Below are 16105 nucleotides of genomic sequence, written 5' to 3'. Positions count from 1 at the left end.
GTAATGTATGTTGCTCAGCTGTGAATGACTTAACTGTTATTGGCAATGCAAGGATCCAGGACAACTCCAAAAGACTTACAATAAAAAAGACTATCTGCTGTCTTAGAAGGTACTGATGGAGTCTGAATGCAGATTGGAACATAGCATTTTTCACTTTATTTCCTCCATGAATTTTTTAATAGTGTAAGTATATGTGTCTTCTTTCACAACATGACTAACATGGAGATAAATATTGTACACAACACATATATAACCTATATCATATTACCTGCCATCTTGGTAAGGAAGGAGAGAACATATATTGTCAAAGGTCAGAAAATGATTAGTAAAAATTATATCAACATATAATCTGGGTGTGTGAAAAATACTTATAAAGCATCTACTATGTGATAAACACTGCAAGCTGCCAGGGATAAAAAGATGAAAATTAACCACTTCCTGCCCTTAAGAAGCTTACACTCTATTAGAAAAGATAGCATGTACACATGCAGAAATAAGGATGTGGACTGAACATGTGATTTTATAATTTCTAATTCCTAAACAAGGAAATTCCCTCTATTGATGATGACCAAGCTGAAGGGATACAGATCTGGACCCAGCTGAACTCTCCCAACATTCCCCTCCAAACAGTTTTATTTTTTTTTAATTTTTAAAAAGTTTTATTTAATTGATTAAGAAAATTTTTCCATGGTTACATGATTCATGTTCTTTCCCTTCCTTCAGCACCCCCCTCCTATAGCCAACATACAATTCCACTGGGTTTTACGTGTGTCATTGATCAAGACCTATTTCCATTTTATTGATATTTGCACTAGGGTGATCCTAAACAGTTTTAAATCATACCACAAACCAAGGTCAGAGGTTTATCCTGTCAGAGACAACTTAGGAGGTCTGCAGGACAGGTTTGTAACACCAGGATAAGTGCAGGCTGGATCTTGACAGGAGCCCAGAAAAGGACCTTTGAGCTAGCAGCTCAACCAGTTGAGACAGCAGCAGTAGTTGCTGCTGTTTGGAGAGCTCTCAACCCAGAGAGAGTAAGGGGGTTAGAAAGCTTGTCAGAAAGAGGCTACAAGAGGCTGCTTTGCTGGCGCTGGGTATAGTTGATGCTGATTGGCAACTCTATTGCCCATAAGCAGATCTGGGTCAGTTACAAGGTGAGAAGGAGAGCTTGTGATCTGTCACAAGGGAGCAGGGGCACTGATCATAATTAGGGCCCAAAGTCTTGCTACCAGTTATGGCTACAGTACAACAGGGAACAGCAGCAAAGGGAATACTTGGGGCTGTAGAGGAGCATAGTCCCTTCTTGGATAAAGACTAGAGAGTAGATCTGGATAGCAGTGACCACACTTCTCTTCTTGGAAGCACTAAAAACTTGTAGATGCCCAGAGACTAGTTCTGAAAAGAACAGCATGAAAAAGCCTGAATTTTGGCATAGTGCCTCTTCACCCCCAAGTGATCAGAACCAAACTTTAACATGAAAGCCAAAGTGAAGAAATAAGCAGGGAAAATGAGCAAACAACAACAACAAAAAGAACTTGACCAAAGAAAACTACTACAGTGGCAGGTGTAAAAATGATATTTTGAGGGTATATTTGATGGTTACTAGATAACTAATGCATCAGGTAGTTATCTTCTTTTTTGCCTAACCTCCTCCCTTTTGTACCTCCCAATTCAGCCTCCCCTCCTCCCTTCTTCAGTCTCCCTTAAGTCAATCAGTGTGAGCTGTGAGGTTTTAATTAAATAGTTCTTAATCTTCTTTGTCAAACAAGGGGTTTATTTGGGGAAGATAGGACAAGACTGGAGGATAAGTTAAGGGTATGGGATATCCTTAATCTCTGAAGTGAATGTTAGGTTGGAGGATATTGAGAGAAATAGCAATTCAGTCACTAACACAAAAGGAGAGCCAGTCAGAGAGAGATACAAGAACTACTGTCCTTCTTTTTCTTCTTCAAATCAGTCAGATCACCTCCAACTTGATTATCCCAGGTCCCAGAGATAAAACCCAGCTTCTTCCTTCACATCAGCCAGAAAGCCCCAAAGACTTCAATTCCAGTCAAGCAATTGGCTCTTACCTCCAACTGTTTCCCAGTCACATTCCAAATGGAATCTTCATTTGTCTGACAGATGATCCATCTTCAGCTTCTGTCCTTTGCATGCATGCCTCTACCACACAGGGAAGACCAAGACATACTTTGAAGAAGATAGCAATATGGAAATAGTTCTAAGCAAAGTCTCAAAGAAAAAATCTAATTGGACCCATTATGTAAGAGTTTTTAAAAAAGTGATGAGTGGTAGAGGAAAAATTGGGAAAAGAAATAAAAGTAATGCAAGAAAATTATGAAAAGAGAATTAACAGCTTGGTAAAAGAGGCAGAAAAAAATAACATTTTAAAAACAGAATTGCCCTAATGATAATAGAGGCACAAAAATTCACTGGAGATAAGACCTTCATAAAAAATAGAATTGACCAAATGGAAAAGGAAGTACAAAAGTTTACTAAAGAAAATAATTTCCTAAAAAATAGAATTGGGCATGGAGCAGCTAATGAGTCTATGACACTTCCAGAAATAATAAAACAAAGTCAAAAGACTGAAAAAAAAAGAAAATGTGAAATATCTCATTGGAAAAACAACTGACCTGTTAAATAGATTGAGGAAAGATAATGAAAAAAATATTGGACTAACTGAAAACCATAATAAAAAATGATCCTAGACATCACATTTCAAGAAATTATCATAGAAAACTCTCCTGATAGCTTATATCCAGAGGGTAAAATAGAAATTGAAAGAATCTACTGATTAACTCCTGGAAAAGATTTCCAAATGAAATACCCAGCAATATTATAGTCAAATTCTAGAGCTAAAAAGTGTAGGGACAAGAAAGAGGGATGCACAGAGTTGGGGGGGGGGGGGTTGAAGGAAAAAAGTAGAATGGGGCAAATATTCTCAAATAAAAGAGGTATTCAAGGAAAAGCTTTTATGGTGGAGGGGAAAATAGAGAGTAGGGTTGAGTAATGCTTGAAACTCACTCTTATTGGGATAGGCTTAAAGAAGGAAGAAAATATATACACACTCAGGTATAGAATCTATCTTACTCAATAGGGAGATAGGAGAGGAAAGGGATAAGAGAAAGAGCATGTATTTGATAACATCCAGGTCTGATTAAGGGATACAGTAGTGAGAAGCAAAAAAGATTTTTGAGGAAGGACAAGACAAAAAGAGAAAAAAGATAAACAGAAAAAATAGAACACGGGGAAACACATAGCCATCATAACTGTGAATATGAATGTGCTGAGCTAACCCATAAAATGGAAGTAGATAGCAGAATGGATTAGAAACCAGAATCCAATAATATGTTAAATTCAAGAGTCACATTTGAAACAGAAACACAAACAGAATTAAAATAAAGGGCAGGAGCAGAATTCATTATGCTTCAGTTAAAGTTAAAAGGCAGAGGTAGCAATCATTATCTCAGGCAAAACAAAAATAGACCTAATTAAAAGAGAAAATTAAAAAAAACTACAATTTGCTGAAAGGTACCATGTATGATAGACTAATATAAAATTTTTTTACAAAAAGGTTTTCTGATATAGGTATCATTTTTAAACTATATAGGCAATTGAGTCAAATTTACAAAAGTAAGAAACATTTCCAAGTTGATAAATGGTCAATGGATATGAACCAGCAATTTTCAGAAGAAGAAATAAAAGCCATCTATAGTCATATTTTAAAAAAATGCTATAAATCACTATTGATTAGAGAGAAACAAAAATAACTCTTGAGGTACTACCTTACATCTATAAAAAATGACAAATTCTGGAGGGGATGAGGGAAAATAGATACATAAATGAACTGTTGACATAGTGAGCAGGGCCAACAGTATTGAAGGACAACATGGAATGATACCAGGGCTATAAAATTACACACACTCTTTGATCCAGCAATACCACTACTAGGTTTATACCTCAAAAAGATAAAAAAAAAACCCTAGATATACAAAAATATTTGTAAGTAGCTCTTTTTGTGGTGACAAAGAATCAGAAATTGAGGCAATGTTCGTCAATTGGGGAATGGCTGAACAAGTTGTGGCATATGATTGATTATAATGGAATACTATTGTTCTTTAATAAATTACAAGGGGGAGTGGTTCAGAAAAACCTGCCAAAACCAATATGAATTGAGGCAAAGTGAAGTGAAAAGAACCAGATCATTGTACACAATAAAAGCAATGTTGTAATGATCATCGTCAAAGACTTGGCTACACTTATCAATACAATGATTTAAGACAATTCCAAAGGATTTATAACAATAACAACAAAAAAAATGCTATCTACCTCCAGAATGAAAGAACCAATGAATTCTGAGTGCAAATTGAAATATAATTTTCTCACTTTTTTTTGCTTTGTTTTGAGAAATGGCTAATATGGAAAATTTTTGCATAATTTCACATGTATAATTGATATCATATCGTTTGTCTTCTCAGTGGGTGACAGATGAGAGAGAAGGGAAAAAATCTGGAACTCAAAATCTAAAAAGAAAAGAATGTTAACAATAATAAATGATCATTTAAAAAGGGGAGAAAAAATTGCTTGGGAGAACTTGACCTATATACCTGGAACTGGTATAGTTCAGAGGATGGGCATTAGGTCCATCACACAGTAAGCCCAACAACATTTAAAATTGGACTTGGTTTCCTAACAGATTAGAAAGGGAGCATAATAGGGCATTGGACTTGGAAGCAGGAAAACTCAGATGCAAATCCTTATTCAGACTCTCCTTGACTGTATGACCCTGGACAGGTCACTAAACCCTTCTGTGCCTCAGTTTCCTCATATGTAAAAAAACCTAAATAAAAAAAGAAAGTTGTACTCAGTGGCCTCTAAGGTTCCTTCTAACTCTAGATTTGTGATTCTATGAGAACCATCTGAAAGGATGAACGTACTTGTGGGTGTCCAAATTATTCTTGTTGTGTGCTATGGGGGGGAGACAAGCTAAGGCACTGTAGGTGAATGCTGCCTTGTAAGACAGAAGTCACTGCCAGAAACCACAATCATTTCGATGGGTTTGACCTCAAGGCATGAGCATAAATCCTCAAGGATTGAATCAATGCAATTCCTCATTCAGTCAATCTTCAAGGCTGTTTGGAATTCTGCCGCAGGGCCAAATCAGTTCTGCCACTAATGACACAAAAATCATTCCTCCAGAGAAATGCAAATGATTTCCATTAAATAAGCATTCTCTCCATCAGTTTTATCCGACATTCTTTCAGGCATGGCAGTGTTCTGCTCTCCCCAGTCCCTGAGGTTCAGCCCCTCTGGACTCTCCTACCTGTAAGAGGAGAACAAAAATGCATTCCAAAAGCACCATGAGCTGGGACCACAATGGCTTGTCTGACATGTTGATTGGTGTCAGCAAAGCAAGCCTGCCTCCAGGGTGGACAGAAGAACCATCTCTATTCAGAAAGCACCAATGAAGTTTTGTGCCCAGTGGAAACCCAGTACCTGGCATCAGAATCACAGGGAGAAAAGAACTGTGGCAGGTGGAATGGTGCCTTGGGTCACTGCCCAAAGCTTCTTTTGTTCTGGATGAAAACAGCCCGGGAAGAATAATTTCAGGGAAAAGAGAAGCCCAGCTTCTGCTTAGGTCAAAGAATCATGAATTCAGAGCCTACTGAGTACAACGCCTTCAATTAAAGATGAGAAAATGTATGCACAAAATGACTAAGTAAACATTTAGACAGCTTGTTTGTGACAAGATCTGAACTCAGATCTTCCAACTAGATAGTCTAGCATTCTACCTATGATGCTGTTTGGATGTGGTAGTTAAGATTAGAAATAGATCATTTTGGGGACAGCGGGGTGACCCAATGGATAGAGAGCCGGGCCTGGAGACCAGGAAAACCTTGGGTTCAAATCTGGATCAGATGCTTCCTAGCTGTGTGATCCTGGGCAAGTCACTTGACCCCAACTGCCTAACCCTAACCACTCTTCTGCCTTGGAACCAATACTTAGTATTGATTCTAAGAAGGAGAGAGAAGGAGAGAGAGTGAGAGTGAGAGAGAGAGAGAGATTGAGAGAGAGAGAGAGAGAGAGAGAGAGAGAGAGAGAGAGAGAGAGACAGAGAGAGAGAGAGAGAGAGAGAGAGAGAGAGAGAGAGAGATGGATATCAGAGGATATCATTAATGAAAGATCTGAACTGGAAATCAGAAAAGTGATTTCAAGTTCAAGTTCTGTTCTTTACTAGCAATGTAACTTTAGGAAAGTCACTGAATACCCTTACGGTTCAATTTTCTCATCTATAAAATGGGCATAACAATGCTTTTCCTATCTAATTCTTTGAGTTGTGGAGAGGAAAGCCCTGAGTCAGCCTTAATAGTGAAGCTAGGTAGCACAGTGAATAGAATGCCAGCCCTGAGCCAGAAAGATTCATCTTTGTGAGCTGAAATCCACCCTCAGACACTAGTTGAGGGACCCTAAGCAAGTAAACTATAACTGTTTTCTTCATTCTCTTCATGCTGAAAAAGGAATAGCAAACCACTCAAGAATTTATGCCAAGGCATGAAAATTAAAAAAAAAAATAGAAAGTGAACAAATTAAAAATCCTAAGATGAGGACTAAATTAGAGATCCTAAAAATCAAAGGAGAAATTAATAAAATTGAAAGTCAAAGAACTATTGATTTAATAACTAAGACTAGAATCTGGTACTTTGAAAAAACAAGTAAAATAGACAAAGAACTGCTCAATCTAATTAAAAAAAGGAAAGAAGAAAACCAAATTGACAGTATCCAAGATGAAAAGGGAGACCTCACCTCTAATGAAGATTAGGCAATCATTAAATACTATTATGCCCAATTATATGGCAACAAATATGGCAATCTAGGTGATATGGATGGATACTTACAAAAATACAATTGCCTAGACTAAAAGAGGAAGAAATAGATTACCTAAACAACCCCATACCAGAAAAAGAAATTGAGCATGCCATCAAAGAACTTCCCAGGAAAAAATACCCAGGTCCAGATGGATTCACAAATGAATTCTATCAAACATTCAAAGAACAACTAATCCCAATATTATACAAACTATTTGACATAATAAGCAAAGAGGGAGGTCTACCAAATCCCTTTTATGACAAAAATATGGTACTGATTCCAAGGCCAGGGGAGTCAAAAACAGAGAAAGAAAACTACAGACCAATCTCCTTAATAAACATAGAGGCAAAAATCTTAAATAGGATACTAGCAAAAAGACTCCAGCAAGTCATCAGGAGGGTTATTCACTATGGCCAGGTAGGATTCATACCAGGAATGCAAGGATGGTTCAATATTAGGAAAACCATCCACATAATTGACCATATAAACAAGTAAACCAACAAGAATCACATGATTATCTCAATAGATGCAGAAAAAGCCTTTGACAAAATACATCCATTCCTATTGAAAACACTAGAAAATATAGGAATTGAAGGGTCTTTCCTAAAAATAATAAACAGTATATATCTAAAACCATCAACCAACATCATCTGCAATGGCGATAAACTAGAAGCATTCCCAATAAGATCAGAACTTAAACAAGGATGCCCATATATAGAGGATACCTCTATTATTTAACATTGTATTAGAAACGCTAGCTGTAGTGATTAGAGAAGAAAAAGAAATTGAAGGTATTAAAATTGGCAATGAGGAGACCAAGCTATCACTCTTTGCAGATGATATGATGGTCTACTTAAAGAATCCTACAGAATCAACCAAAAAGCTAGTGGAAATAATCAACCATTTTAGCAAAGTTGCAGGATACAAAATAGACCCACATAAGTCATCAGCATTTCTACATATCTCCAACACATCTCAGCAGCATGAATTAGAAAGAGAAATTCCATTCAAAATCACCCTAGACAATATAAAATACTTAGGAATCTATCTGCTGAGACAAACATAGGAACTATATGAACACAACTACAAAACACTCTCCACACAATTAAAACTAGATCTAAACAATTGGAAAAAAACATTGATTGCTTATGGGTAGGATGAGCTAACATAATAAAAATGACAATCCTACCCAAATTAATTTACCTATTTAGTGTCATACCCATTGAACTATCAAAAAACTTTTTTACTGAATGAGAAAAAAACCGTAACAAAGTTCATTTGGAAGAACAAAAGATCAAGGATATCCAGGGAAATCATGAAAAAAAATGTGAAGGAAGGAGGACTTGCAGTCCCAGATCTCAAACTATACTATAAAGCAGTGGTCATCAAAACAATTTGGTACTGGCTAAGAAACAGAAAGGAGGATCAGTGAAATAGACTTGGGGTAAAAGACCTCAGCAAGACAGTCTATGATAAGCCCAAAGATCCCAGCTTTTGGGACAAAAAATCCACTATTTGATAAAAACTGCTGGGAAAATTGGAAGACAGTATAGGAGAGATTATGCTTGGATCAACATCTCACACCCTCCACCAAGATAAACTCAGAATGGGTGAATGACCTCAATATAAAGAAGGAAAGTATAAGCAAATTAGGTGAACAAAGAATAGAATACATGTCATATCTTTGGGAAAGGAAAGTCTTTAAAACCAAGCAAGAGCTAGAAAAAAATCATAAAATGTAAAATCAATAACTTTTATTACATCAAATTAAAAAGTTTTTGTACAAACAAAACTAATGCATCCAAAATTAGAAGGGAAGCAACAAATTGGGAATCAGTCTTCATTACAAAAACCTCTGACAAAGATCTAATTACCCAAATTTACAAAGAACTAAATCAATTATACAAAACATCAAGCCATTCTCCAGTTGATAAATGGGCAAGGGACATGAATAGGCAATTTTCAGTTAAATAAATCAAAACTATTTAAAAGCACATGAAAAAGTTTTCTAAATCTCTTATAATTAGAGAGATGCAAATCCAAATAACTCTGAGGTATCACCTCACACCTAGCAGATTGGCTAACATGACAGCAAAGGAAAGTAATGAATGCTGGAAGGGATGTGGCAAAGTAGGAACACTAATCCACTGCTGGTGGGGTTGTGAACTGATCCAACCATTTTGGAGGGCAATTTGGAACTATGCCCAAAAGGCGCTAAAAGACTGTCTACCTTTTGATCGAGCCATAGCACTGCTGGGTCTGTACCCCAAAGAGATAATGGACAAAAAGACTTGTACAAAAAATTCATAGCTGCGCTCTTTGTGGTGGCCAAAACCTGGAAAACGAGGGGATGCCCATCAATTGGGGAATGGCTGAGCAAATTGTGGTATATGTTGGTGATGGAATACTATTGTGCTCAAAGGAATAATAAAGTGGGAGAATCCCATGGGAACTGGAACAACCTCCAGGAATTGATGCAGAGTGAGAGGAACAGAACCAGGAGAACATTGTACACAGAGATGGATACACTGTGGTACAATCGAATGTAATGGACTTCTCCATTAGGGGTAATGCAGTGTTCCTGATCAACTAGGAGGGATTTATGAGAAAGAACAAATATCCATATTCAGAGGAAAAACTATGGGAGTAGAAACACAGAAGAAAACAACTGCTTGAATACATGGGTGGAGGGGATATGATTGGGGATATAGATTCTAAATGAACATCCTAAGGCAAACACCGACAACATGGAAATAGGTTCTGATCAAGGACACAAGTGATACCCAATGAAATTGCAGGGCTGCTGGAAGGGTGGGTGGAGGAGAGGGGAGGGAGGCAAATAATGTGATTATTGTGACCAAGGAATAATGTTCTAAATTGATTAAATAAATTAATTTAAAAAATAATTTATGCCAATAAAACTCCAAATAGATTCATGAATATTTGGACATGACTGAAAAATGGCTGATTAACAACAAAAACTGTATAAATGAGAATTATATATAGGGCTTCTTATACAATAGATTTTGGTGGGGGTTATGTTAGGAGTTGGGAAGAAGTCTTTCCCCTTGCCTTTTCTTCACTCTATTATGATAGAATAAAGAAACTGAGTAGTTCTAGTTAATTGATGATTTGGGATGCCAACTGGGATGCAAAGCTCTGGTAATCAAGGACCCCAAGTTTGGTTTCTTCACAGTTAATACACAATTTGAAGGGAATGAAAAATAGGATTATAGGAATTGCTACATCTGGTTTCTCAGTGGAAGGTATAAGGAGACACTGAGCTGAGAGGGAGAGTGGGTAGTTTCGGAATATTCTTTAAGTCAGATGACTTTTGGGAGGGTGAATAATCTTTTTTTTTCTTTTTTTTTCTTTTTTTCTTTTTTTTTTTTAAACCCTTACCTTCCGTCTTGGAGTCAATACTGTGTATTGGCTCCAAGGCAGAAGAGTGGTAAGGGCTAGGCAATGGGGGTCAAGTGACTTGCCCAGGGTCACACAGCTAGGAAGTGGCTGAGGCCAGATTTGAACCTAGGACCTCCCGTCTCTAGGGCTGACTCTTAATCCACTGAGCTACCCAGCTGCCCCCAGGGTGAATAATCTTTTAACTTTTCCAAAATCAAGTGACTTACAAGTAGCTGAAATTTAGCTCAACAAAATGGTGGATAAGGGAAGAATGGAGTCACTAATGATATTTTTTAATGTTACAAATTCTTTTTAACTTGGCTGCCCTTATATCATTTGGGTCATTGGGACAAAGGTGCTCACTGGGACAATGGTGCTCACTCACATAACACTTGAATTAGCTCTGAATCGCCAACTACAGTCTTTATAATGACACAGAGGACCACCAGGCTTTACTGTCTATTCTACTGAAGGTCCAAAGGTCCTTTGGACTTTATTCTACTGTTATGCCATCCAGACCTTTGGGCCTTGCCACTTGACCTACTGATATACATTTAAAATTCCTGACACTCATTCTCTACTCCATTTATTCACTCATGTCCTTTACACCCCCATTCTTCTTTGTACCCCTTATTGCTCAATTTTCTTATATATACAATTTCTCCCAATGAAAGTATGTTCTTTGAAAGTTGGGACTGTGTCCCCTTCTCCACTTATATACTTAGCTTCTTCATAGTGCTTGGTACATAATAAACATTTAATAAATATATTTTTTCATTCTTTCATTCAAGGAGGACCCCAAAAAGGAAGCCAAAGGACCTGAAGACAAATCTCAGATCTCTCCCTACTGCCAAAATGAATTAATTCTCTCTCTCTCTCTCTCTCTCTCTCTCTCTCTCTCTCTCTCTCTCTCTCTCTCTCTCTCTCTCTCTCTCTCCTCTCTCTCTCTCTCCTCTCTCTCTCTCTCCTCTCTCTCTCTCTCTCTCTCTCTCTCTCTCTCTCTCTCTCTCTCTCTCTCTCTCTCTCTCTCTCTCTCTCTCTCTCTCTCTCTCTCTCTCTCTCTCTCTCTCTCCTTCTCTTTCTTTCCCAAGTCAGATTTGAACACCCTACCTGTCATCTCCAGCCCTGTCTCTCTACCACCTAGCTTCTCTCACAACCTATCTTTCAGTACTAATTTTTTATTACTCCCCTTCTCACGCTGCAATTCTGCCAAATGACCACCCCCTTGCTCTTCACATATGGCATTGCAACCTTTCCAGTCTCTTGTCCTCTTTCTTGGAAGACATTCCTTCTTTCTCTATGGTTCATAGAATACCTCAAACCTTCTCTTCCTTCAAGGTACCACTTAAGCACCATCTTCTCCATGAAACTTTTCCTGATTTGCCCCAAATGTTAATGTCTACCCTTGAGCTACTTTGTGTTTCTCTACTTTTATTCATTTTTAAAATTCTGTATATACTTAGATATACTGTTTAACTTCCTCTAGAGTAGTTATTGTTCCATTCTTGGCATTATAAACTCCTTGAGGGCAGGGACTGTCTTTTGTTTCTTTTTGTTCCCCCTCCTTAGCATACTACCTGACTTATAGTAGGTGTTTGTTGTTCAGTCATGTCTGACTCTTTGTGACCCCTTTTTGGGGTTTCCTTGCCAAAGTCATTTACCATTTCTTTTTCCAGCTTATTTTATAGATGAAGAAACAGAGACAAACTCAATGAAATGATTTGCCCACGACTAATAAAAGTCTGAGTTCAGATTTGACCTCAATATAGGGAGTCTTCCCCACTCCAGGCTAGGTACTCTATTCACTGTCTGCCCCAGTAGGTGTTTAATAAATGTTTATTGATTAGTTGTGTCAGCTTGAATTCTGGAAACCCCAAATTTGCCCCATCCCTTGGGAACTTGCCTTTAGGGGAAGTCCCAAACTGACCTTATTTTAGACTGAACAAGGGATCACCAAGCATCCATTTTAAGTATCTTGAATAGGAGTAATAGAAATGCTCAAATCCTCAATCACCATTTTTGTCTTAGAAGGTTCCCTCATTGTATAAGAGGTCCATTCCCAGGAAGACTAGCACTTGGCTGGAGCCATCCTTTCTGTCCATTGTAATAATAGACCACTCCCTGGTACCCAGCTTTTGACTATAGCCTCTTTCCCAGGCCTGCCCACCTGTGTATAGTTTGCTATGCTTAATTCCCCAAAAGGTATATAAGTCCCTAAATTCTATTATTCTTTGGAGAATCATCTTTGGTGGTGATTCTCTCATAGACACTGTTCCCAGAGTCTTGACTCTGGCATTTAGTGCTGGGCTCTGTGGGGCAGCTGAATATTAAGGACTCATCTCTTTTCCTGATTAAAGATTTGGTTTTATGACTACTTCAGTGGTTCTGTGTTTTTCTAGGTTTGACATTTGTATTCTCATCACTTAGTACAATGACTGGCAATAATGGGATTAGAACCTAATGGAGATTTCCTTATTTCTTTGGAATAACTATTACAAAAACAAAATTTCTCAATTCTTACCTTCAGTTGATTTTACAGTGTCCTAGTGTGCTTTGGTTCTAGATTCTAGCTCTGCAACTAACAGCAATGTGAAGAAAATGATTTCCTTTTTCTGGGTCTCACTTTCTTAATCTTTAAAACTAAGAAGGGCTCATGCTAAAAGGCATAAACCTGGAGGTCCTTGGCTATTGGGGAATTTTATGACCTTAGGTATAGCTAGAGAGGTAGCTCAATATATTAGATTAAGAGCAAGATGTAGAGTTAAGTAGACCTGAATCCTGCATCTCAATACCTACAAGCTTTTTGACAGTGGGCAGTCATAATTTCTAAATGTCCTAGGCCAGTGATGGCAAACCTTTTAGAGACTAAGTGATCAAACTGTCCCCCACTTTGCCTTACTCCAGATAGGGAAGGGAAGAAATGCTCCCATTGGGCTGCTGGGCAGAGGGTGGATGACTCATGAATGCATGGAGAGGGAGCAGCCCAGCCTACTGGCATTCTAATAAGGAATACTGGCAAAATCTGTGCTGAGGTGATGGCAAAAGTGCATGTGCCCACAGAAAAATCTCTGAGTGCCCCCTCTGGCATGCATGCCATAGGTTCTCCACCATGGTCCTAGGCAAATCTCTAAAACTATAAAGTACCAAGGACTTGCCAATTGACATGAGTGGAGAGACCCCTTCCCCCCAATCATAATAATATGCATCAGAGATTTCCCACCATGATGAAATTGCAGATCTCGACCTTTAAAAAAAATGATGGTCCCTGAAAATTTGCTTATTAACAAATAAGCAAATACTATGAATTATGGTGAACACATGCACTCTTATAGAAAAATTAATATTGCAAGTGTTCTATCCAATTACCCAATAAATAACTTTCTGGGACATCATGTCCCCCCAAAAGTCCAATATTTTGCTAAGTAGTAACTGAATAAAATTATGGTTGGCATTATAATAAAGGATATCTAAAAGATTGACAGGCAGAAAACATGGAGAAACACATGCCAAAGAACCTCTGAGATTTCTCACAAAAGCATGCACATACTGGTTTTGCATGATGGGTGTCTGGAGCTATGTAAGTGATAATGTGGGTGGTGTGGGTGACACAGAGCTGTAGTGTTTGCTTCTGGTTAGAAAACTCTCCAGATCTTGCTTGGAGTGTGCTGACAAATGAAGGGCAGAAAGTCTTTGTTAGGCCATGTGTCCTGATTTCTGGTTTACAAAATATGGTCATTGTTCATCTGTTCCCTGCCAGGTGCTTTGCAAGATGAAGAATAAGAAACAGTTCATTCTGCCCTTGATAAGAGCTGAACATTGGTGCTGGGAGATGAAAACCAAGCCCTTCATTTCTGAAGGAAAGGTAATACACAAAGACAATGAAGACCTCCTTAGGCTCAGGCTCAGAGAAGATGACAAGCTCTCTCCTCCCTCAATCCCAACTCCATCACACCAAGTGCCCTTAGATGGACCTTTAATTGACCAGGGCAGCTGATCCCAGAATTTTCTTCTTATATTACAAAGTTATTCCTCCTTCTGAACTCTAAACCTTTATATTCTGCCCTCTCATCTGCCAGTCATGTGGATCATGAAGAGATGAAGAATGGCCTGATGAATGAATTCATCATAAGATGTTAATAGCATTTCTCTCCTGGGGAAATCTGTTTTTCCAAAGTCAGTATCCTAAGACATAAATCTAAAATGAAGGCGTTTTGGGCACCATGGGAGAATCTTAAAGGAGTTTTCCCCCAGACCTATCGATTTCTATCATATAGGCAACTACCTACTTCAGCTAGGCAGAACGCCTATTCCCCTTCTTCACAAAGATAAGGAATCAGAGAGAAAACAGGGCATGTAGGCAATATGGAAAAGGAAGAAGGGAGGTATTTGGGGGTAGCCTTCTTGGACATTATCTCTGATCCTGGGGTTATTTTCTGTTTCGGATATAAAAGGAGATATAGAAAACAATTCTAGTGGCAATAGTCAGTGTTTGGGAAGAGTTGGCAATCTTCCATGATGTCAGGCTGTTGGGCACAGCTTCCACAGATGAACTGTATGCAAACATGCCCATATTCACAAGTACTCAAGGGAACTACCCTACCCCTGTCTTGATCTTAGAAAAATGCAAGCCACCCTACAGATCACTATATAAATGACCCCAAGCTACTGAAGGCAACTAGCCTAAAATGATCCATGCCTGATTCAGAGAATCTTTACATTAAAGAGAAAAACATTTGAGATGAGGACATGTACCATTTCCCCCAGCAAAAGTCATTTGCTGGCTGAGTAGTGAATCAAGGTCAAATGTGGCTGCTGGGAATCCAGTGCCTATAAATAGAATTTGCCTTCTAACAGACAGCAGTCATAAGAAATAGATTGCCATAAGAATAACGACTGGCTTAATTTATATGTTTTCTGTAACCACATGGTAAACATGCTTTTGCTAGGGCTATTTTGTTGGCTATGTATTTTTGTACATACTAGATGAGTACTAAATTCTTCTAGCCCTACATGACTATATAAAGGGTAGTTATGGTGCTGTTGTATCACTGTAGTTGTGTCCCACTCTCCATGACCCCATTTGGGTTTTCTTTGGCAAAGAAACTGGAGTGGTTTGCCATTTCCTCATCCAACTCATTTAATAGACTGAAGAACTGTGATAAGCAAGTTAAATGACTTTCCCAGGTCACACAGCTAGTAAGTGTCTAAGGCTAGATTTGAACTCAGGAAGATAATTCCAAGTCCAGTGCTCTATCTACTGTGCCACCTAGTTGCTCAAGAGTTATACTATAGTTATTGCTATTATTTAAAATTGGAATTATTTCTTTTTTGTCTTTTATGACTATCTCTTTTTTAATATTTTCATATATAGTCTTTATTATTTCTTTTTAAAATATTTTTCATATATAGTCTTTACTTACCAAAGAGATAGTTCACAAAGCAAGAATGAAAGAGAAAAAAGGTCAATAAGATTAACTAAAACATCATATGAGTCTGACAATATATGTAATGTTCCACACTCATATTTCCCTATCTCTATAAAGAAGGGAGAAGAGTACATTTTTTTGTCTCTTCTTGAGAATTAGACTTGATTATTATAATTACACGGCATTAATTTTCATTTGAAGACAGGCTTCACCAGCTTCTTTCAATTCCTAACTAAAAACCTCATCTTCCACAAGAAATCTTTTTCAGCTCCTTGATTCCAGCGCCTTCCCTCTCTTAACTATTTCCCATTTATCCTACTTATGGTTCATATGGTACATATTTGTTTGCTTGCTATTTCTCTCATTAGATTATGAGCTCCATGAAGGCAAGAATTCTCTTTTGTCTT

General features: G+C 37.9%; 1 long non-coding RNA gene across 1 annotated transcript in view; it reads left to right on the top strand.

The window, feature by feature from the left end:
- The window catches only part of LOC130455626 (uncharacterized), a 57704-nt gene extending 42123 nt beyond the window's left edge, over positions 1-15581 (top strand). The window contains exon 3 of the long non-coding RNA XR_008913703.1: positions 14030-15581. This is a non-coding gene — a long non-coding RNA (uncharacterized LOC130455626). The remainder of the gene's footprint in view (positions 1-14029) is intronic.
- The last annotated feature ends 524 nt before the right edge of the window (positions 15582-16105 follow it).

Source organism: Monodelphis domestica, chromosome 7, assembly GCF_027887165.1.
Source record: "Monodelphis domestica isolate mMonDom1 chromosome 7, mMonDom1.pri, whole genome shotgun sequence".
Taxonomy (NCBI): domain Eukaryota; kingdom Metazoa; phylum Chordata; class Mammalia; order Didelphimorphia; family Didelphidae; genus Monodelphis; species Monodelphis domestica.
The sequence above is the reverse complement of the archived record's forward strand: the minus strand, read 5'-3'. Positions and strand labels throughout refer to the sequence as shown.